Genomic DNA, 25,492 nt, shown 5'->3' with positions numbered 1-25,492 from the left:
GTCCAGGAACCTTTTTTCGATTGAATTTTAATACGGTTCAGAAACCTTTTATTCCGAATGAATTTAATAAGGTCCAGGAACCTTTTTTCGATTGAATTTAAATACGGTTCACGAACTTTTTATTCCGAATGAATTTAAATAAGGTCCAGGAACCTTTTTTCGATTGAATTTTAAATACGGTTCAGAAACCTTTTATTCCGAATGAATTTAAATAATGTCCAGGATCCTTTTTTCGATTGAATTTAAATACGGTTCAGGAACCTTTTATTCCGAATGAATTTAAATAAGGTCCAGGAACCTTTTATTCCGAATGAATTTAAATGCGGTCCAGGAACCTTTTTTCGATTGAATTTAAATACGGTTCAGGAACCTTTTATTCCGAATGAATTTAAATAAGATCCAGGAACCTTTTTTCGATTGATTTTAAATACGGTTCAGAAACCTTTTATTCCGAATGAATTTAAATAAGGTCCAGGAACCATTTTTTTCGATTGAATTTAATTACGGTTCAGAAACCTTTTATTCCGAATGAATTTAAATAAGGTCCAGGATCCTTTTTTCGATTGAATTTAAATACGGTTCAGGAACCTTTTATTCCGAATGAATTTAAATAAGGTCCAGGAACCTTTTATTCCGAATGAATTTAAATAAGGTCCAGGAACCTTTTTTCGATTGAATTTAAGTACGGTTCAGGAACCTTTTATTCCGAATGAATTTAAATAAGGTCCAGGAACCTTTTTTCGATTGAATTTAAATACGGTTCAGGAACTTTTTATTCCGAATGAATTTAAATAAGGTCCAGGAACCTTTTTTCGATTGAATTTTAATACGGTTCAGAAACCTTTTATTCCGAATGAATTTAAATAAGGTCCAGGAACCTTTTTTCGATTGAATTTAAATACGGTTCAGGAACTTTTTATTCCGAATGAATTTAAATAAGGTCCAGGAACCTTTTTTCGATTGAATTTTAGTAGTGCAGGTGCACGGGTTCTGCAACCGAAAGTGGGGCTCGGTGGGGCTCGCCTTAATGGTTTGCTCTTGTAAGGCATAAGCCCCATTTTCTCGCAGTGTTGCCAACACCTTACTCGAAAAAATCACCAAGGTTTTTTTTTTGGTCTAACCTAACCTAAAGCAAGGAGCTGGCAACCTTGCTTGAGGCTTGCCTTACAGTGCATAAAGCAATTTTTGCCAACTTATTGGTACTTTTGCCATAGCCTTTTACAAAAAAGAGAGAGGAGAGAGAGAGAGAGGGGGAAGAGTTAAACAACCGACAGCGCTGCCAACACCTACCTACAGCCTTTTTTTTTCTTGGTCTAACCTAACCTAAAGCAAGGAGCTGGCAACCTTGCTTGAGGCTTGCCTTACAGTGCATAAAGCAATTTTTGCCAACCTACTGGTACTTTTGCCATAGCCTTTTATAAAAAAGAGAGAGGAGAGAGAGAGGGGGAATTAAACAACCGACAGCGCTGCCAACACCTACCTACATCTTTTTTTTTCTTCCTACTTAGCAAAAGCTACTATCTTTTTTTGAGGCTTAGCCAATTTATATACTGGCGTAACATACACACACTGGGCAAGGAGAGCCGGCAACAAACACGCACTGCCGTAAAAGAGAGAGAGATGGGTGGATGGCAACACAGTATGTGTGTGCGTGTGTGTGTATAATATGTAGCATTATTAACTAGAGTGTGTTGGCAACCCACTTACAACTAAAAAAAAATAGAGATGCCAACGTTGCTGTAAGATGAAGAGAGAGAGAGATTTATAGCTGGCAACAGTGGTGAGCGAATGCACCTTATTGTAAATTTTTTCCAAGTCCCAAAAAAAAAAAAAAAAAGAGGCCAATGTTTATATATATCGTGACCTTTGTAAACCTCTCTCGGGGGAACGATGTGCCACACACGCGCACGCGCGTGCTTTTTATTATTTCCGTATTGTGACGCAAACAAACAAATAATAATTGTTGTTTTTTAGGATTCCTGGCCCCTATAACCTCGCCAGGGTGCGTGGTGCCCAACCAAAAAAAAGTAAAAGGTTTTCTAACGGCTGCGGTTCTAGATAACCACACCTCTGTAGAGTTTCACGTGTTTTTTTTTTCTCAAACTTCCATGAAACTCTACAGAGGTCCTCTGTAATGCATGCAACGTGTACTAACGACTCTAGTGTTATTTTGATGTTGTAATATTTTTGGATATAGTGTTTTCTTGTGAGATATAGATAAAAATAATTATGTTTATTATAATATTTTCTTGATGAAGATGGAGAATGTATGTGTGTGTGTTACAAATAAGGTTGCATGCTTTTTTTTTTCTAGTGTGTGTGTATGTGTTTTTGATGTTTCGACAGCATCTGAAACGATAAAAAAGAAAGAATTTTATTGTTAATTTTCTTGTGTAAAAACAACAACAAATTTTTTTGTGGAAATTTTCTGATTTGTCTCTCGTGCTATAGTGCAAAAAAAAGATAATGTAACTGATAACTAATGAAATTGATATTTGTAACTGATCTGAACTAGTGAAATTCGTATTGTGCCATTGTAACTGATTGTGCTAGTACAAAAAATTTCTTATTTGTGCAAGAAAAGATGTTAAACATGTTAAAACTGCTCTGTGACTCTCTCGTTCTTCACGTCGTAGGCGAAGGACTTCTCTGCAATCAGGATGACACTGCATAGGGTATCCTCGGGCAAGGCATCGTGGAACTCGCAGACGACCTTGATGTTGGTTCGATCGTTGACCACCACCTGCTTTCTCTTAGATGTGTTGATGACGGTCATGGGTCTCCGTGCTTTGAATTCGCTGGGCGTGTAGTACATGTCCACGCTTCCCTCGGTCACGCGTTTGTAAGCCGAAAACGCTTCGTAAAGTTTGAGGTAATCGTCTTTTGTCATGTCGAGGTTGTAATTCTCGCGCGGGAACACTTCGTTGCGTCCGTTCTTGAGATAAACGTTCTTGATTTTGCAGTCGTCGAATTTGCTGGAATCTTTTTCCTGATTCTTATCGCGCCCGGTCTGAAAGAGCACTACGACGAAATCTGGCATGTCGAACTGTATGTTGTTGAACTGCGTCGTCACGTCGAATTCCATGTGACTTCCCGACGCCACCTTCTGCACGCACTGGTAACCGTGAAAGTGAATCGCCACCTGCGGACTTTTCAAGATCTCCGCTTTGTACTTGAGGGCGTAGTTCGTTTCGTATTCCACCACAGGCATTCTCAACTCCATGCTCCGGATGACGCATTTCGCCGCTTCGGGTAAAGTGTTGGCTATCGGCGTGCCGTCGGCGTTCAAGTTGGTGTATCGCATCAGTGCGTCGTTGTCGTTGGCCGCTCTTCGAAACGTGACCCTCAGTCCTCCCTTCCACATGATCTCCTTGTAGTCGGAGAAGAAACCAGGCAGCAGACGCATGGGAAAGAGCACCGTGTGACTTCTCATCGATATTTTGGCCCCCGCTTGATAGTATGCTGCGTCCGTTTTGGATAATTTCAACGTTCCCACTGCCGTCGACGTGATGCCTGGATAATCTATTCTGTCGATGACGGTGTTGTGTTTCCTCACCTCCACCTGCGAGAACAGGTGAGGCACGAAGTTGTCCACGAGTATCAAGTTTGCTGCTGCGGGAAACGCGTCTCCGCTTTCCTTCTTCACCACGTCGAATTGAAGGTAGAGGTCCGCTCTGTGAGGATGAACAAACCCGTCGCCTACGTCCACGTCGTATTCGATCTCCCTGTTCGCTTCGTTGAGATTGGCGAACGTGCGACGGTTGGGAGGGAAAGATTGCAATTCGTAACTTTCGATTTGCTCCATTTTCACTATACGTGTCATTTATTATACGTTGATCTCCACGATGGCCGTCGTCGTTGCACCTGCGAAATCCACCACCTCTCCTTTCTCGTTCGTCACCACCAACTCTATGTCGTCTATGCGGTTGCGACATACTGGAAAATAGATCGGCGAAGAGGGCGTGTAGATGATCGGTTCCATGAACTCGGAACTTGGTTTGAAAGTGGCTATGATTCCCGTCTGCTTGTGACTTCCTAATCCGTCCGAACATTTCGTGATCATGCCTTCGGCCACGTTGCAGTGTACGTTCAGAGTCTCGATGGCCAAGAATTTAGGAATGTTGGTTGCTACGTGCTCGAGTTTGGTGTCGTTCTCGAAACCTAAAAGTTCTCCCATGGTGCCCAGGTCCACGGTCTCCGTCGCGGATAGGATTTCCACTCTGTGAGTGACCGAATTTTGAGAAAGGTACGTGCCTTTGGGTAACTGAGCTTGCAAAGTGGAAAGATTGTATTGGCCTGGCGTGACGACGATGTGTTCGCTTCCGACGCTAATTTTGTTGTTGTGATGCGTGACGTTAGGTATGAGGTACATGCTGTAGAATGCACGCAGAGCCACGGATTTAGGATAGACGATGTCGTCGTGCAGCGTGAGTTTCAAGATTGAAGATTCGCTCGTGAGATGGAACACGCCCATTGTGATGCTGTTTCAGGTTCCACAATGCTTTCTGGAAATCCTCGATCGTAGGGTTATTTATTTTAGAGAGAAACGCGAGCACGGAGAGGCAGAGATGACCGCAGTTCACGTCTCCGAAATTTTGAATGCGTTCGTCGTTGTAGTATATAGAGGTTTTGTTCGTTTTCAGATAATGAATTAAATTTGTAGGTGGAACACCTCCGAAAGAATCGAAAACGAATGCTTTATCATTATTTTTGTGGTAACATATCCAATGCGTGCCTGGATTTTCTTGACCGTCCAAGTTGACTACTCCGCATTCTCTTCTTTTAACGCTTGAAGGTAACGAGTCGGACATGAAAACTCCTCTGAAGTGTTTGATTTGTAACGGTCCAATCAGAGATTCAATGTCTCGGTTGGTGAGTGCTGTTGTTTTTTTTTTTTTAAACTTTTTCATCACGCCCTTGCCCCCTTTCTTCTCCATGGCCAGGTTGTGACGTTTCTGTTCTTCCAATTCCGCTTTGTTCTTCTTCGAGTCGATGACGGTTTTCGCGATGGCGGCACTTCCGCCAGCCAAACTTCCAACGGCCCCCAATGCTGCCAGGATGGCCGGGATGCTGAATATGAAACCTCCGATCTTTTGCTGTTTCCGCGAACGCTGCAAGCGTCTCAATTGAGGTGTGCTGAGCAGCAATTTCATTCCGTGTCCTTTCGACAAGCAAGAACGTTTCTTCTCGCGTTGTTTCTTGGTGAGTAACCCATCGAGGGCACCTAGATTTTTTAGATTCGAATATGGTATCTGGTACACGACACCCTTGGGCTTCATGTTGATGCTCTATGTGTTATTTTTTCACGGTATGTTATTTATATATAAATGTTCTGAGATTTTTTTTCAATGGATGTTATTTTATATATACTCCGCGTAGCCCCGTTACACAAATTCTATTACATGCTTTGTTTTCTTACCAAGAAGTTCCTTTGTCCCCTTGTACACGATTCGAGTTTTGTTCTCGATTAGGATAGCTAGCTTCTCGTCGGATAACATGATAGCGTATCGATCTGGTAAAAATAGACTGTATTGTCCGTTGAGCAACAGACGCACCTTGGGACCATACTGGGTAGAAACGATTGAACCGGAAGTTATCGTGTAAGGTTTGTCGACTTCCAATTCCTGAATTTTTACATACTCGACTGATAAATTTAGCATTTGTTTTAATGCTTGGAGGTCACTCATTTTTTCACTCGTCATATCAAAGAAAAATTTTCAGGGTGTTAGAGAGAAATTTAATTTTTATTCACGATGTGTGTTATTTATATATATATTTTTTCACGAGATTTTTTTTTGTATCGAATATTTTTTTAACAGAGGAAGAAAGTTCGTGCTTCCGAAAACGCGATGATGTGCGTGATGATTTCTTCCGTCTCCTGCTTAGATTTTCTCCAATCATCGGTGTCCCGTCTTCTCCCCTGCCTCGCCTCGTGCAGTTCGTCCAACCTCTCGTTCAATTTCTTCCCCGCGGCCTACAGAAGAGTGTCGAGATCACCGCAGCTCATTCCACTGATCTCCCGAAGACGGTCCTTGAGAACTATTTCGCATCCCATGTGAAATGCCGGCGTCGTTTTAGCTATGATCACAAGTTTATTAACATCTCCGTTAACTACCTTTTTGAATATTTTAGATAGTAGTTCGTGCGGCAAATCAGTTATGCAAGCCATGTTGTTTTTTTTACTGGATGTTATTTATATACCCCACCCCAATTTTTGTTTCGTGTTCATGGCGATGGTGGTACCCAGTGCGGGGACCCGTTCACCCAACGATGCGTCTCTGCTCACGAACCTTTCGAAAGCTGCATGTTCCAATTTTTTGTCTGCTTCGTGACGTGCGTCCAGATCCGTCTGCGTGGTGTTGTAGGCGATGTCGTGATCTTTGCATGCCGCGTCCAACGGATTCACACCCTTGTCTCCTCTCTCCAATCTTTTCTCGAGTTTGGTACCCGGTCCGCAGTACTGGTAGCCAGGTAGATGCATCTCGAAAGGTAACTTGTTGATGATGTCGTTCACGAGTCCCTTTCCTTCGGCCACGTTCCAAAATTTCGGAGGCAGCGTGTTGATGATTTTGATCAGGTAACCTATGCCCTTGTCGTCGTTCACGATGAAGTTGGAAAGTTTCGTGCTGATCATGTCCACGATGCCAACCTTCTCGTTGTAGAAATTACGATTGCCTGCATTCTCTTCGCCGGCTATCACCAACAATCGGTCCACGAGTTTCCTAACGTCGTCCACCCAAACGAATTCTTTGGGTAACGTGTTGTAGCGTTTGACGCCGCTGCCTGTTTTGACCTGGTTCCAAATCGGTTTGATGAGATTCCTGTACTTCTCGCCGCTGCTCGATTTCACCCTATTCTGCGAGGCGTCGTTGTTCTGGTACAAGGCATCCGTCATGATCAGAATTTCCTTGTAACTTTGGTAATCTTCGTCGGTGTAATCTTTCGGCTGCTTTTTGGCGACGAGTTCCCACAGTCCCACCGTACCCGGATACCTGTTCCAACTATCCTTCTCGCCTAAATTGACTTTAATGTCGTTGCCTTCGAAGGTCACCTTCGATTTCCCAATCTTCCACACCACACCGCCGCCTTCGTTGGTTTCCATGCTGGGATACAATCCGAACACTTCATCCTTGTCGAATTTCCCCGTGCTCAGGTAGTCTCGTGCCAAAGGTCCCAACTCGATTTTATCCGAAGACGACGACGTGCTGCCTATGGCTCGACGTCGTGCCGGTACGTCCTTCAGTTCAAACGGCGTCGAAGGAATGCTCGAAATAGGCGTGGGTACGGCGTAACTTTTAGCTGCGAGCGGTACGAGTTCGTTGATCAAATTTTTATTTTGTTCCGTGACACTTTTAATTTCTTTACCTAGACCGATGATGGCATCGATCACAGGTTGATCCTGACGTTTCTTCTCTTCGTAGAATCCGCGATTCTCGGATTTCCAACCTTTGAAGCGTTTCGCGAGGTAATCGCGAAGCTTGAGATTTTCGTCTTCGATTTTTCGTTTCGTCATGACGTTATTTATATACGTCGTTTCTCACAACGTTGCAACGTTTAGAAAGTCGTTGATTTTGTTTCTGTATTTTCCGTCGTTGGGTTTCCTCGTCATGTCGATCGTCGCGAATCCGAAATCGTCACCGTTCCAGCAAGTAGAGCAGCAGCGTTCCGAAAATTGATTGTAGTTTATGTCTCCGCCTACGTAGTCATCGTACGCGTGCTTGAGGTTGGTGTGATCTTGACAAAACAAACATATGAAATTAGCGTTGTCGCGTACTAACTGTTTTGGAATTTTGGAAAACGTTTGAGCTAGGTAGAAGCAATCCATTCCTTTGTGACGACCTTGCGTGAAAAAGTTGCGAATTTCATTTTGATTTTCCAGGATGGCGTCGTCGAACACAACGACTGAATTTTCACGACAATCGTCGAGTGGTTTTATTTCCGAGGCGAACGTTGCAATGTCCAGACCATCGTACAGTTTCATCAGTTGCTGGTATTTGGATTGCTCCAAACTTTTCGAGAACACGTACAGGTGCCTGTTCTTCCAATCTAACCAATTCGGTGCGAGGAGAAAATTGTCCACGAGCAGTGTCGTTTTCCCACACCCCGAAGGACCTACGATCAGACAGCGGATCCGGATCCGGTAGACGCTTCACCACGTTCCACGTACTCACAAGATCACTTCGTTCGCGTCGATCCAACTCTTTTCCGGAAGTCCCAGCCATTTGACAAACAGTTTGTCACCTTTCCTACGCAATACTTTCTCGATGATGTACGTGTCGGGGTGTTTCGTTTTAGAGAGTTCCTCTTCGTAAAATCTTCCTTTCAAAATCTCGCCGCTACTATCTTTTATTATATACGTGTGTCGGTTTCCGGGTAAAACTCGAACCACCGTAAAGAGTTCCGTGCTCCAATTTTTTGTGAATCCCTTCTCGAAGGTGCGTTTGAATTTGCTGATCCTCACCCGGTCTCCAATTTTGTATTTAGCTTTTTTTTGTCGTGGGTGTGTACTTTGGACAGTAAACTGTAGAAATTAAACGCTGCTCGTCAGATTTCGTAACGTCAGCTGGCTTCATGCCTATCGTTCTGTGTACCGTATCATTATAGGTGTCGACGAGTTCCGGCAGGATGTCGACCCATTTGTAATTTCCCCGAAGCGTGAATCGTTTCCACATGTGTGTTTTCAAGGTTCGATTGAATCTTTCCACGATGCTGGCTTTGATGTGACTGAAGGTCGAATAATGTTGAATCTTGTGTTTTTGAATAAACTTTTCGAATACGGCGTTGTAAAATTCTTTACCGTTGTCCGTTTGCAGAAACCGTGGTTGTCTGCCGCCGCTTTCGCGAAAAATTAATTTGAATGCTTCCGTGACGCACGTTCCCGTTTTCGCCTTCAAAGGTAGAGCCCATGCGAATTTCGAAAATGTGTCTATGACGGTGAGGAGGTACTTGTTGCCCTTGTTCAATTTATGTACGTTTTTCAAATTGCCGCTACTCATCTCCACGAGGTCACTTTGCCAGAGGTCGTCGATGCCCTTGGTTACCACAGCCAAACGTTCGTAGTTACGGCGTGCAGGTTTATGCAATTCTTCGACGATGGCTTGCCTAGACATTTTTTTTTTTAGAGATTACGTTTCAAGAGAAGCACAAGCGTGATGGGATTCAAAGAGGGTGGTACTTCGCTCGTGTTTTGAATGATCAGCTTATCGCCGGCACTCACGTCGAAAACAGTAAGATCTTCGTCTTCGTGTATTTCATATATGTTGCGCGTTTCGTTCCAACGTGCCAGAGGAATATTTCCTGCTTTCTGGACACCACGATTCGATATCAAAGTCATGGTGGGAACGCTAGCTTTTCTACCGTGAGACCAGTACGAAAATTCGTTTATCTGAATTGTGCCATCGAGGAGAAACTTGTAGTACGGATGATAAGGATGCAACATGTACAGTTTGTTACCTTCGACGAACGTGGAGATTCTCTGTTGATTGGGAACGCTGTTGATTTCGATGGCTTGCAAGGTGAACAATTTGGCGAATTTAGTGTCGAAGGTGACGAGATTACTGTGAACTTGTCCGAGTTTATTTTCGATGGGCAGCAAATGCTCGATTATGGTATCCGTTACGGCAGAAAACGACGGTTTGATTTTCACTTCCACGTTCAACTGCTTGTAGTTTTCGTTGAGTTCTTGCAACTTGGCACCGAAAGAGGCCAGCGTCGATTCCTGCGTGGATTCCAGCACTCCAACTTGATCTCTGATGTTGACGACAATGTTCTGTAGGTTCTCGACTTGATTCAATTTCGAGCTCTTCTCGGTAAGATCGTTCACGATGCTTCGCATCTCTGTAAACTGCGTGTGAAGGTCGGCGACGCTCTGCGAAGTGGGCAGCGTCGACACCAGCGAACTAATTTCGTCTCGAATCTGTTCCACGTTCGCCGTTTCCGTTTCTAGTCGTTTCAGCATTCGAGATATGTTTCTTTTCAAAGCGTGCAATTCTTTGGAGGTGGGGAGATTGGCCACCCTACTCTCGAGATCGCTCAATGAACTTTTGATGTCGCTTGAATCGGATAGTGCCGTCACCGCCGTTTTCAATTTTTCCAAATCTTCGCTCGAAGGCACGCTCGTCCGTAACGATTCCAAGTCACCCTGTATGTTGTCGAGTTCGTGATGAAAATGAGCGAGATTCGTTTCAACGTTCAAATTTTCTAAATATTCGATCTTCTGCTGAACCGTGCTCAACGTGTCTTGAATGCTCGTCAACGCTCTCGCTTCAGCGTGAATATTTTTAATTTCTTCGTTGATCAATTCCAAGGACGCCTGAAGCGTAGCGATGGTGGTTTGAATGTGTTCGAAATCTTGATAGGCCTCCAATTGAATTTTTATGTTCGCGACGCTTTTACCGATGACCTGCAGTTCGTCCGACGATGGTAGGTTCGTCATTGTATCTTCCAAAGTCTGCAACTTGGATTTAATTTCTTCCAACGTGCTGGTGAATTCTTCTTGTAATTTGGAAACGACAACATGCAAGCGTTCTGCGTCTATATCGTTCACGACGGTTTGAAGTTCAGAGAAATTCTTTTCTATTGCGGAAGTTCGTTCTTCGATTTCGAGTTTCAATTTTTCCAAATCTTCATTTTTCGATTGAAATTGCTGTAATTTGGCCAAATCATTTTGAAGCGAATCCACGCTCAACTGTATATTTTGAACGTTGTCGTAAGAAGGTACGTCGACATAATTTTTTATCAGCGTCTTCAGTTCGGAATCGATTTTCAGAATGGGGTCGACACATTGCGTTTGGAGCGTAGCGATTTCCGACTCTAAACTTTTGTTTAAGGTCTCCTGCAAAGCAATCAAATCGGTCCTCAACTTCTTAACTCGAATGTCCAACATGAGAATCTCTTCTGCGTGGTCTACACGCTTGGTGTTGCCGAAAATGTCGTTAGGCATTTTTGGTTAACGGTTATTTATAATAGGATAGACGATTCGTAATTCTACGAAGAGAGGAATGAGTTTGTCGTAATCTCCGAGGAGTTCTATGTAAAGATAATCTCCTGCAGAAACATCGTACGTAATGTTAGAAAGCATCTTGTCGTGCTTGATTCGAAAAATGTTCTTGCCGGTAGAAATTTTGATTTCGCCTGCGTTTTCCGGATTCACGGTGATTTGAAGTTTCCCGTCGATCGGAATTTCGTAAAAATGTAAATTGTTGTTGAAGATGTAAAAAATTTTGCCGACGTCTTCATCCAATTTCGTCCAAATGCTGTTGAGGTGAATGATCAACAGGCCGTTGAGTTTAGGTAACACGGAAGGTAAGACTTCATGATCTGGTATGGTTTCCATAATGATCTGTTTTTTGAAACCGAACAAATTCATAGGCATGCTGGTTATTTAAGAATACGGTCAAAGTTTTTTTTTTGTAATGACAGTCAAAGTGTTTTTTTTACTGAGTAACAAAATGTTTTTTTTGAGTTAGTGAAAATTGTTGTGTGTGGTGGTGAGTGCTAATTATTTGCACTGTGCGCAATTCTTATTTATTTCTAAACGACGATGCCCCCAAGGCAATGTGTGAATACCACACTCGAGGACGCACCTCTTATCGTCATCGGGATCCAGCGCAATTTTTCTAACTTTGTTTGTGGTGATGATATGGTCGACGCTCTGGATGCGCTGTTCTGCTCTTAGAACCGACGACCTGGTCTTGAGGCAATCGACAAAGTCCTCGAATGTAAGATGCTCCCGAACCACCTGTCTGCCGACACCCTTGGCCTTCTTGGTAACGCTGCCCTCGGCTTTGATGGCATAGGCCTTGGCGCGAAGACCTGCAAACTCGAGAATTACATCACCGTCCTTCTCGTCTTTGAGTTTGCCAGGCACCTTCTTGTTGCGGGCCAGGATACCGTACTTGTTTTACTGGGGATAGCCCGAGGTGTCAAAGAGGTTAACCAAAGATGGAACTGTGACTATATCCCCGTACGCGTCGTCCGTGCGAACGTGGTACACCAAGCTGTCCGTGTCCGTGTAGAGTAGGCTGATATTGTCGTTATAGTGCTGGCGTAGTTTCCCATAATATATTTGAAACATGTGCAGCTTGCTCAGGTCTAATACTGAGGCGCCAACATAAATTGGCTTGTTGAGCATCACCTCGCTCTTCCTCATATGCACCAGAGCAAGCTGTTCATTATAAATGGTCCTCGATTTGAATAACGGGTTTGCTACGAGCCTGCGACATTGTGCTTTGTTTGATATTAGCCTCACATCTACACGATTCCGTACATTCTCCATGGTTTTCCCGAACACCGCATTGTTCATGAGCTTGAAGAAATCCTTATCAAGCTCGGACGTGGCTGCGGTGCGGTGTTTGGTGTTGACTTCAATATATGGACGCAGCCACGGAGAATGCTCGAACTTGAGGATGCGGTGAACTGCGTGGACCGTGACCCCTCGCTGCATCAACCACCGGAGATTCTGGTAGTGCAGGACGTAATTCTTCTTGGGTTCGAAATCCATGACGAGCTTCGTCTGGTTGGAATCGGGTGGACACTTGAACTCGGGTGCAGGGGGAAGATCGCAGAACAAATCCTGCAGCTTCTCGGAGAATTGCAGATCAACCTCGGCGAAGAACCCATGTTCTGAATCGTCGAAACCTTCAACGTCAAAGTTGGAGGGGTCAACCCACTCGAAGCCTCTAAAGGGGAGTGGCTGCATCATGGAGTGTCCGTAGAGGTTATTGACGTCCGTGTACATGATGTAGCTGGACGGTTGTGAGGGGTCGTAGCCGGTGGCCATGTGGTGATTGTTGGCGCGCAAGTGTCGCTGCGACACCTGGACCATGCCACCCCGGATAGCGCGTTCCACAAACAGCACCATGTCATAATCGGAAAGAAGCTCCAGCTCGATCTTCGTCACCAGAAACATGGCTGACCACGCCAGTCCGGGGAGACTATAGAAGTAGGCGGGGTGCAGCTGGTAGATCTTCATTGCGGTCGCACGGAACGTCTGGAACACGTCGGCGAGGAGCGTCACATCAAGTCTGAGGTAGGCGTCGTGGTAGTCCCCGAGAGTTCGACAGCCCAGCTCGCGCCACATGGACTGGGCATGGTGATATTCTTCGTCGGTGATGTTCGAGCCTCGTAGCTGACTGTAGAACTTCGCCTGGGGAGGTAGCGACGTCTCCGCGAACTTGGAAGGGTCTGTGATGTATTCGTAGGTATAGACCCCCTTACGCTTGAAGAGGCCGGCGTCCAAGTTCGGAAAGTTTCCGGAGGTAATGAGCATTTGCTCGTCGCTAAGCTTCCCTGCGAGAGCATCGAGGCTTGCTGGGAGGAACCTCAGGGAGTCGAGGAAGCGAAGCTCGACGGTAGAGCGTGATCCTGGGATTCGAACCCACTTGCTCAAGCTAATGTAACGCTCCTCGTTCTGCGCCAGGACGTTGATTCGCATGTCGTCGTACCCAAAGTGAGGCACCAGATGGTGGAAGTCGTATCCCGAGCCATTGTGAAAAAACACAGGGGTGAAGCGCGGGTCCCGGGCCATGATGTTGCATCCGTTGCACCAAGGACCAACGTACCTACCGTTAAAGTGATCGTGGTGTTGGACTTTACGGTTGTTGGCGGTGTACTCCTTGACGCAGACAGGGCAAGCGATGGCCTCGTCGTGTCTACGTTGATCGTCGGGGGACAGTGGGAGCATAGACTTGGGGGCCAACAGTACCTTCCCTATCTCGATGGCCTCGACAACCATCCTCTCGAGGAAGTGTTTGGCTGCGTCGGGGCCACGGTACACGTAGGGCTCGGGGGCGATGTGCTGGTCACGTCGCACCACAACGTATGCGAAACTGGATGCCTCGTGGAGTTGGTAAGGGGTGGTGGAGGAAACTTCGGGATCTGGATCGCAAGTGGACAGGGGTTTGAGGAAGGCCTCGAAATCCGCGATGATGATAGCGGGATGCTCCACCATGGCACCGTGCATGTGGAAACGCTCCACGATGCCAGGTTTGGGCAAGACTGCCACCCCAGGCTCGTTGGCATTGCAATAAAGTTTGTGGCGAGCGAGCTTCTCTGCAGCGATGTTGGGACCTCTGATGCGCTGGTAATCCTGCTGTTCTCGATTATGAAATGTAGACAAGCACCTGCGACACACCTCGACGTGGGTTTTGTATTTGCTCCGTTGGCTCGAAACAAGCCGAGAGAGGGAGCGGATAAGGGTGTAATGGTGATGGGTCTCGTCCTTGATGAGCAGAAGGTGAATTTCTCGAGCATCATCGCCGTCTACGTCGCTCACCCGGATAGGGTACACCACATTTTTGTTCTCGGTGAGACCGTAAACGTTGATGGCCAACCGAGGGTTGTGTGTACGGGCCTCGAACTTTCGAATGTCCGGGACCTCCACGGGATAGTCGATCCCGACCATCGCATCTTCCAGCTCTGACTCGTAGGGTAGGTAGTGGTTAACCCGGCGTGGTTGGTTTTTCCAGTGGGCAGGGTGCAACGCTGCAAGCACCGACCAGAGAAAGCACTTGGCGTCACTGTTCTGAATGTTCAGGACAGCCTTCTTTGCCGCAATGGTAGGTGGTAAGGGGACGTAGCTGGAGGCGGAGAGAGGCACGAACTTGCAAAGTTTGACACACAGTTCGTGAGGCTCGCCACACAGCGAACCCCCCGAGCCCTTAGCTTGATGTTCTTCTTGTTTTGCCACCAGCTCCTCGGCAAACTGGTTGTAGATAACCTCGAGGTTATCGACATCCGCCAGATGCAACGTCTTCGCCTTGGTGTTGTGGCAGAAGCTGTAAATTTCATCAGACGGCTTCTTGTACTGGCAACGTAGCGATGCGTAGAATTTGGTGGAGTGCGTTGCAAGCGCATCACCGAGGATGGAAATAATTTTGGCTTGCACGTTCTCCAAAAAGCTACGCACGTCGCATGAGCCCTCCGAAGTGAGGACAAAGTCCTCTAACAAACGCTCGAAAACAGACCGGTCTGCTTTCATCGCAGGCTTGACGCGTTTCGTGGGTGGTGCATTGATGGAGGCTGCTTCTGCCTTCCTCTTGGTGGAGGTCGAAGGCTGGGCCCCAGATGTACTTTCGCTTAGACAAATAAGCTTATGCTTCTTGGCATACGCAATTGTGATATGTTTATTGCATCCGGAACATACTTCAGTGGCAGCCAAATGCTTGCCTGGCTCGCAGGTACGACAATGTCTTGCAAAATGTTTGCTTGATATGGTTCTCTTGCACACAGGGCAACTTTTCATGGAGCGCATTTTTTTGGGGGGTATGTTTATTTATATGTGATCTGTTGGTGGTAGAGTGTTTACAAAAAAATGCCTTATGAGAAAAATTTTGTAGGCTAATTCTAATTAGTGTTAGTTTGAGGGGTTTATTTATATATGGGTGGTGTTGTTTTCCTCAAATATGTGCTTTAATCAACCCTGTAAAAAAATTTAAAAAAATATATAAGAAAAATATGATTGTAGATAGAAAAAAGCACAATAAATATTGTATGCATATGTAATTCTATTTAGCTTATTTTTGCTAGACACGAATCTTCTTCAGATTTTATTGCCCATTAGTATATTTTTCTACCAATCTAGTAGAGGTATGAAACTATGAAAATGTACTTGTTTATATATATTCTATTGTTTTGGCTGATATAATAGCAAATATATATATATATATATATATATATATAGCTATTTTGAAATTCTAAAACTTTCAGGTATACTTATTTTTACATGCAAACATACATCATAAAAAATTACACAATCGTATTTTTTTCCATACACACATTTTTTATTTTCAGAAAACAAAATTATTTTCGATCTTTTTTTTTTAAATCAAACAATAAACATTATTTGTGTTTATAGTATTTGTCGGGCAATAGCAGATAAAACAAGAATGGGTTTTCTACGACCCATAGTTTACGAGTTACAAAACAACTTAGAAATTACATCTTGAAATTTAAATTTAAAATAACTCGAAAACAGTAAGCACTAATCATTATGTTTCCAATAGGTTGTAGAGTACATTCAATTTTTTATCAAATGTCATTAAAATTTTCGAAATAGGGTAAAAACTAAGCCAGCAAATCAAGTTTCTCAAAAAATAAAAAAATTGTCTATATTTTCGAAACTTGAGGGGGTGGAATCGATTTTATTTGCTAGTCGTATAGTTTTCGTCAAATCCTATCCAACAAACCTAAAATCATCATCCTAGGTCAATTAGGAGACAAGAAAATCAATATCTTGGAAAACATCTTAAGACAAATATCTTAAGAAAATTTTCTTGACAGACCGGAAGTAACATCTTGACAGACCGGAAGTCGACTTTCTTAAAGATTAAGACAAATATCTTAAGATGTTTTTCCAAGACATTGATTTTCTTGGTTCCTATGGGGCCTAGATCCACGCAACTTTGGATTATGTATATACCGTTGTTTTTTCCTACATATTCACTAGGGCTCGAAAGTGCGGTGGTTGTGTTGTTGCCTTGTAATCAAGAGGTCCTAGGTTCGAACCCGATAAAAGTACATAGTGGTTCGGATCCTACTTTAAAAAAAACTGTAGGCCTAGTCCCGATTAGCCTTACTGTGCATATGTGAATATAGGAAAGTACAATACAAAGTCAGCAATGTGTGATGTGGTCAGCACCAAATATTTTAATTTTATATGTATATTTAAGTTTCATGCATAAACATGGCAGTCTTCCTATATGCTTTTATGGTATGGTGCTATGCACAGAGGAGCACTTTATTTAAGCATATTTAACTTCTCTTTCCATCTCTCAATCTATTCATATTTGACACAGTCATTGCAAGTCGGCCATTTTGTTTACGTAGCAATTAGGCTTAAAAAAACTTTGACACACTCATTGCAAGTTGGCCATTTTGTTTACGTAGCAATTACGTTAAAAAACTTTAAACCACATTATTGCTATTTTTTATGAATGCTTGTTGTGATAAAAAAAAACATAATTAGATATATTTTATTTAATTTTATGTTTAATATCTTTTCTGTGTATAAAACTAAATAATAATAAAATTCGAAACACTATGTACCTCCACTAAATATCAAACGCACAAAAAAAACAGGCTAACACACGCAAAATTATACTCGTCTGCCAGACGCCAGAGCCTCGTTACTCTACAGTCCAGGGTGTACTACGTGGAAGTGAGGTTAACTGTTGGGCGCCTTACCAGAAAGTCGTCCTCTTAAACCCCGCATATTGCTATTTTGCATATGCTTGATGTATATAGTAATATGTAATAAATATATATATATAAAAAAAGCAAGAAAAAAAAAGAGAGATACATGCAACACACTCAAAACTTGTATACTTTCTCTCTCTCTTTTTGCGTGCTTTGCGAGTATATATTCCTTCCACAATATGCTTAAGAATTGTTTGGCTTTTGTAGAGAGTTTTACCTTTTATCTACAATTCCTTTACATCTGTTTGGCTATTACAGAATCAACTCACAGAAGCAACACTACCTATTTATATAACACAAAGCCAACTCATGCAAGCTAACAAACAAATTTACTCACGCTAGTTAATTTCAATCACAATCACAATGTTCTCCTTGCAGCTCACAATAAAAATAGGACCTGATGCCCTCGAGCTTCTAGTTTTATTAGTCGAGGAGTAATATGTAGGTTAACAACGTGGACTAGTAGAAATCCGCTCTAGAAAATAGTTCTATACTTCAATTTTTAGCAATATCATTTTCCTACTTTCGTAAATTCATCACGTCACCCCCACCAATGCTGTTACCTGACGTCATTATTTCTCAACAGTTGGCTGAGCTGATGTGAAAATTACATAGCATCATCTGTGCTGAACGCGAATTTTTGAACGAAATAAATGCGTCAGCATGAAATTCCATCATTATTGTTAGCTTTTGAAAAAACAGGAAGTACATCCGCCACTGTGAATAGCCAGAAATGCTGCCCCCCAGTCATCCATCTCTCTTACAACAGCGTGTGTGTGCTGGCAACTCTCTCTAGTTGCAGGTTTTTTAGTTAACTCGTAATCCTCGTCAAAAACTACAGTAACATCATAATGTCATATTGCACAGAAGAGGGAGGACATCGTACACCACTGTTGCCAGCTATAAATCTCTCTCTCTCTTCATCTTACAGCAACGTTAGCATCTCTATTTTTTTTTAGTTGTAAGTGGGTTGCCAACACACTCTAGTTAATAATGCTACATATTATACACACACACGCACACACATACTGTGTTGCCATCCACCCATCTCTCTCTCTTTTACGGCAGTGCGTGTTTGTTGCCGGCTCTCCTTGCCCAGTGTGTGTATGTTACGCCAGTATATAAATTGGCTAAGCCTCAAAAAAAGATAGTAGCTTTTGCTAAGTAGGAAGAAAAAAAAAGCTGTAGGTAGGTGTTGGCAGCGATGTCGGTTGTTTAATTCCCCCTCTCTCTCTCCTCTCTTTTTTGTAAAAGGCTATGGCAAAAGTACCAATAAGTTGGCAAAAATTGCTTTATGCACTGTAAGGCAAGCCTCAAGCAAGGTTGCCAGCTCCTTGCTTTAGGTTAGGTTAGACCAAAAAAAAACCTTGGTGATTTTTTCGAGTAAGGTGTTGGCAACACTGCGAGAAAATGGGGCTTATGCCTTACAAGAGCAAACCATTAAGGCGAGCCCCACCGAGCCCCACTTTCGGTTGCAGAACCCGTGCACCTGCACTACTAATTTTAATACGGTTCAGGAACTTTTTATTCCGAATGAATTTAAATAAGGTCCAGGAACCTTTTTTCGATTGAATTTAAATACGGTTCAGGAACTTTTTATTCCGAATGAATTTAAATAAGGTCCAGGAACCTTTCTTCGATTGAATTTAAATACGGTTCAGGAACTTTTTATTCCGAATGAATTTAAATAAGGTCCAGGAACCTTTTTTCGATTGAATTTAAATACGGTTCAGGAACTTTTTATTCCGAATGAATTTAAATAAGGTCCAGGAACCTTTTTTCGATTGAATTTAAATACGGTTCAGGAACTTTTTATTCCGAATGAATTTAAATAAGGTCCAGGATCCTTTTTTCGATTGAATTTAAATACGGTTCAGGAACCTTTTTTCGATTGAATTTAAATACGGTTCAGGAACTTTTTATTCCGAATGAATTTAAGTAAGGTCCAGGAACCTTTTATTCCGAATGAATTTAAATAAGGTCCAGGATCCTTTTTTCGATTGAATTTAAATACGGTTCAGGAACCTTTTATTCCGAATGAATTTAAATAAGGTCCAGGATCCTTTTTTCGATTGAATTTAAATACGGTTCAGGAACCTTTTTTCGATTGAATTTAAATACGGTTCAGGAACTTTTTATTCCGAATGAATTTAAATAAGGTCCAGGAACCTTTTTTCGATTGAATTTAAATACGGTTCAGGAACTTTTTATTCCGAATGAATTTAAATACGGTTCAGGAACCTTTTTTCGATTGAATTTAAATACGGTTCAGGAACTTTTTATTCCGAATGAATTTAAATAAGGTCCAGGATCCTTTTATTCCGAATGAATTTAAATAAGGTCCAGGATCCTTTTTTCGATTGAATTTAAATACGGTTCAGGAACTTTTTATTCCGAATGAATTTAAATAAGGTCCAGGAACCTTTTTTCGATTGAATTTTAATACGGTTCAGAAACCTTTTATTCCGAATGAATTTAAATAAGGTCCAGGATCCTTTTTTCGATTGAATTTAAATACGGTTCAGGAACCTTTTATTCCGAATGAATTTAAATAAGGTCCAGGAACCTTTTATTCCGAATGAATTTAAATAAGGTCCAGGAACCTTTTTTCGATTGAATTTAAATACGGTTCAGGAACCTTTTATTCCGAATGAATTTAAATAAGATCCAGGAACCTTTTTTCGATTGATTTTAAATACGGTTCAGAAACCTTTTATTCCGAATGAATTTAAATAAGGTCCAGGAACCATTTTTTTCGATTGAATTTAATTACGGTTCAGAAACCTTTTATTCCGAATGAATTTAAATAAGGTCCAGGATCCTTTTTTCGATTGAATTTAAATACGGTTCAGGAACCTTTTATTCCGAATGAATTTAAATAAGGTCCAGGAATCTTTTTTCGATTGAATTTTAATACGGTTCAGAAACCTTTTATTCCGAATGAATTTAAATAAGGTCCAGGATCCTTTTATTCCGAATGAATTTAAATAAGGTCCAGGAACCTTTTTTCGATTGAATTTAAATACGGTTCAGGAACCTTTTATTCCGAATGAATTTAAATAAGGTCCAGGATCCTTTTTTCGATTGAATTTAAATACGGTTCAGGAACCTTTTTTCGATTGAATTTAAATACGGTTCAGGAACTTTTTATTCCGAATGAATTTAAGGTCCAGGAACCTTTTATTCCGAATGAATTCAAATAAGGTCCAGGAACCTTTTTTCGATTGAATTTAAATACGGTTCAGGAACTTTTTATTCCGAATGAATTTAAATAAGGTCCAGGATCCTTTTATTCCGAATGAATTTAAATAAGGTCCAGGATCCTTTGTTCGATTGAATTTAAATACGGTTCAGGAACCTTTTATTCAGAATGAATTTAAATAAGGTCCAGGATCCTTTTTTCGATTGAATTTAAGTACGGTTCAGGAACCTTTTATTCCGAATGAATTTAAATAAGGTCCAGAAACCTTTTATTCCGAATGAATTTAAATAAGGTCCAGGAACCTTCTTTCGATTGAATTTAAATACTGTTCAGGAACCATTTATTCCGAATGAATTTAAATAAGGTCCTGGAACCTTTTTTCGATTGAATTTAAATACGGTTCAGGAACCTTTTATTCCGAATGAATTTAAATAAGGTCCAGGATCCTTTTTTCGATTGAATTTAAATACGGTTCAGGAACCTTTTTTCGATTGAATTTAAATACGGTTCAGGAACCTTCTTTTGATTGAATTTAAATACGGTTCAGAAACCTTTTATTCCGAATGAATTTAAATAAGGTCCAGGAACCTTTTTTCGATTGAATTTAAATACGGTTCAGGAACCTTTTATTCCGAATGAATTTAAATAAGGTCCAGGATCCTTTTTTCGATTGAATTTAAATACGGTTCAGGAACCTTTTTTCGATTGAATTTAAATACGGTTCAGGAACCTTTTATTCCGAATGAATTTAAATAAGGTGCAGGAACCTTTTATTCCGAATGAATTTAAATACGGTTCAGGAACCTTCTTTCGATTGAATTTAAATACGGTTCAGGAACCTTTTATTCCGAATGAATTTAAATAAGGTCCAGGATCCTTTTTTCGATTGAATTTAAATACGGTTCAGGAACCTTTTTTCGATTGAATTTAAATACGGTTCAGGAACCTTTTTTCGATTCAATTTAAATACGGTTCAGGAACCGTTGATTCCGAATGAATTTAAATAAGGTCCAGGAACCTTCCTTCGATTGAAATTAAATACGGTTCAGGAACCTTTTATTCCGAATGAATTTAAATAAGGTCCAGGAACCTTTTTTCGATTGAATTTAAATACGGTTCAGGAACCTTTTTTCGATTGAATTTAAATACGGTCCAGGATCCTTTTATTCCGAATGAATTTAAGTAAGGTCCAGGAACCTTTTTTCGATTGAATTTAAATACGGTTCAGGAACCTTTCATTCCGAATGAATTTAAATAAGGTCCAGGATCCTTTTTTCGATTGAATTTAAATACGGTTCAGGAACCTTTTTTGATTGAATTTAAATACGGTTCAGGAACCTTTTATTCCGAATGAATTTAAATAAGGTCCAGGAACCTTTTATTCCGAATGAATTTAAATACGGTTCAGGAACCTTCTTTCGATTGAATTTAAATACGGTTCAGGAACCTTTTATTCCGAATGAATTTAAATAAGGTCCAGGAACCTTTTTTCGATTGAATTTTAATACGGTTCGGGAACCTTTTATTCCGAATGAATTTAAATAAGGTCCAGGAACCTTTTTTAGATTGAATTTAAATACGGTTCAGGAACCTTTTTTCGATTGAATTTAAATACGGTTCAGGAACCTTCTATTCCGAATGAATTTAAATAAGATCCAGGATCCTTTTTTCGATTGAATTTTAATACGGTTCAGGAACCTTTTTTCGATTGAATTTAAATACGGTTCAGGAACCTTTTTTCGATTGAATTTAAATAAGATCCAGGATCCTTTTTTCGATTGAATTTTAATACGGTTCAGGAACATTTTTTCGATTGATTTTAAATACGGTTCAGGAACCTTTTATTCCGAATGAATTTAAATAAGGTCCAGGAACCTTTTTTCGATTGAATTTAAATACGGTTCAGGAACCTTTTTTCGATTGAATTTAAATACGGTTCAGGAACCTTTTTTCGATTGAATTTAAATACGGTTCAGGAACCTTTTATTCCGAATGAATTTAAATAAGGTCCAGGAACCTTTTTTGATTGAATTTAAATACGGTTCAGGAACCTTTTATTCCGAATGAATTTAAATAAGGTCCAGGAACCATTTTTCGATTGAATTTAAATACGGTTCAGGAACTTTTTTCGATTGAATTTAAATACGGTTCAGGAATCTTTTATTCCGAATGAATTTAAATACGGTTCAGGAACCTTTTATTCCGAATGAATTTAAATAAGGTCCAGGAACCATTTTTCGATTGAATTTAAATACGGTTCAGGAACTTTTTTCGATTGAATTTAAATACGGTTCAGGAATCTTTTATTCCGAATGAATTTAAATAAGGTGCAGGAACCTTTTTTCGATTGAATTTAAATACGGTTCATGAACCTTTTATTCCGAATGAATTTAAATAAGGTCCAGTAACCTTTTTTCGATTGAATTTAAATACGGTTCAGGAACCTTTTTTCGATTGAATTTAAATACGGTTCAGGAACCTTTTATTCCGAATGAATTTAAATAAATTCCAGGAACATTTTTTCGATTGAATTTTAATACGGTCGAGGAACATTTTTTCGATTGAATTTAAATACTGTCCAGGAACCTTTTTTCGATTGAATTTAAATACTGTCCAGGAACCTTTTTTCGATTGAATTTAAATACTGTCCAGGAACCTTTTTTCGATTGAATTTAAATACTGTCCAGGAACCTTTTTTCGACTGAATTTAAATACTGTCCAGGAACCTCTCTTCCGAATGAATTTGAATACGGTCCAGGAACCTCTTTTCCGAATGAATTTAAATACGGTCCAGGAACCTCTTTTCCGAATGTATTTGAATACGGTCCAGGAACCTCTTTTCCGAATGAATTTAAATAAGGTCCAGGATCCTTTTTTCGATTGAATTTAAATACTGTTCAGGAACCTTTTTTCGATTGAATTTAAATACGGTTCAGGAACCTTTTTTCGATTGAATTTAAATACGGTTCAGGAACCTTTTATTCCGAATGAATTTAAATAAGGTCCAGGATCCTTTTTTCGATTGAATTTAAATACGGTTCAGGAACCTTTTTTCGATTGAATTTAAATACGGTTCAGGAACCTTTTATTCCGAATGAATTTAAATAAGGTCCAGGAACCTTTTTTCGATTGAATTTAAATACGGTTCAGGAACCTTTTTTCGATTGAATTTTAATACGGTCCAGGAACATTTTTTCGATTGAATTTAAATACTGTCCAGGAACCTTTTTTCGATTGAATTTAAATACTGTCCAGGAACCTTTTTCCGAATGAATTTAAATACTGTCCAGGAACCTTTTTTCCGAATGAATTTGAATACGGTCCAGGAACCTCTTTTCCGAATGAATTTGAATGCGGTCCAGGAACCTCTTTTCCGAATGAATTTGAATTCGGTCCAGGAACCTCTTTCCCGAATGAATTTGAATACGGTCCAGGAACCTCTTTTCGCAATGAATTTGAATACGGTCCAGGAACCTCGTTTCCGAATGAATTTTGAATACGGTCCAGGAAACTCTTTTCCGAATGAATTTGAATACGGTCCAGGAACCTCGTTTCCGAATGAATTTTGAATACGGTCCAGGAACCTCTTTCCCGAATGAATTTAAATACGGTTCAGGAACCTTTTTTCGATTGAATTTAAATACGGTTCAGGAACCTTTTTTCGATTGAATTTAAATACGGTTCAGGAACCTTTCTTCGATTGAATTTAAATACGGTCCAGGAACTTTTTCCGAATGAATTTAAATACGGTCCAAGAACCTTTTTTTGGGGATCAATTTAATTACGGTCCAGGAACCTCTTTTCCGAATGAATTTAAATATGGTCCAGGAACCTTTTTACTGGATCAATTTAATTACGGTCCAGGAACATTTTTCCGAATGAATTTGAATACGGTCCAGGAACCTCTTTTCCGAATGAATTTGAATACGGTCCAGGAACCTCTTTTCCGAATGAATTTGAATACGGTCCAGGAACCTCTTTTCCGAATGAATTTGAATACGGTCCATGAACCTTTTTTCCGAATGAATTTGAATACGGTCCATGAACCTCGTTTCCGAATGAATTTGAATACGGTCCAGGAACCTCGTTTCCGAATGAATTTTTAATACGGTCCAGGAACCTCTTTTCCGAATGAATTTGAATACGGTCCAGGAACCTCTTTTCCGAATGAATTTGAATACGGTCCAGGAACCTTTATTCCGAATGAATTTGAATACGGTCCAGGAACCTTTTTTCCGAATGAATTTGAATACGGTCCAGGAACCTCTTTTCCGAATGAATTTGTATACGGTCCAGGAATCTTTTTTCCGAATGAATTTGAATACGGTCCAGGAACCTCTTTTCCGAATGAATTTGAATACGGTCCAGGAATCTTTTTTCCGAATGAATTTGAATACGGTCCAGGAACCTCTTTTCCGAATGAATTTGAATACGGTCCAGGCGCGATTTGACGTTTGCACGGAATCGTCTGGCATTATTGACCATAACGTACTTCAAATGTTTTGTCATTAGCTTGATTTGTGTTGTTTATGTTGCCTTGGAGATTGCGCGACAACAATAAAATGGAATTCACTCGTGAACATTTTCGTGCGATGATTTTTTACGACTTTCGACGTGGATTATCAAGACAAGATTGCATCGATCAACTTACTTCCACATTTGGCGATGAAGCCCCATCCTTTGCCACTGTGAAACGCTGGTATAACGAATTTAATCGTGGCCGCCATTCGCTCACCGACGAGATTCACGAAGGTCGTCCAAAATCAGTTGTTGTTCAAGAAAACATTGATGCTGTGCAAAACCTAATACTGCAAGATCGTCATGTGACATACTGTGAGATTGAGGCTACCATAGGCATTAGTTCCACCAGCATATATACAATATTACATGATCATTTAGCTGTGAGAAAGGTATGTTCTCGTTGGATCCCACACAATTTGACAAAAACTCAAAAAGACGCTCGCCTCAATTGGTGCAATCAAATGCTCAATAAATACAATCTTGGTGCTTCAAAAAGACGTATATAAGATTGTAACAGGTGACGAATCATGGATATATGCATATGAGCCGGAACGTAAACAGCAGTCGACCGTA

General features: G+C 41.0%; 1 protein-coding gene across 2 annotated transcripts in view; it reads left to right on the top strand.

Annotated features, from left to right (window-relative positions):
• Positions 1–25,492, top strand: part of LOC146003686 (sialin-like) — a 187,465-nt gene that overhangs the window by 68,349 nt on the left and 93,624 nt on the right. The gene's annotated exons all lie outside the window — the stretch shown is intronic.

Source organism: Lepisma saccharinum, chromosome 20 (assembly GCF_977018435.1).
Source record: "Lepisma saccharinum chromosome 20, izLepSacc3.1, whole genome shotgun sequence".
In the NCBI taxonomy this organism is placed as follows: domain Eukaryota; kingdom Metazoa; phylum Arthropoda; class Insecta; order Zygentoma; family Lepismatidae; genus Lepisma; species Lepisma saccharinum.
The sequence above is the reverse complement of the archived record's forward strand: the minus strand, read 5'-3'. Positions and strand labels throughout refer to the sequence as shown.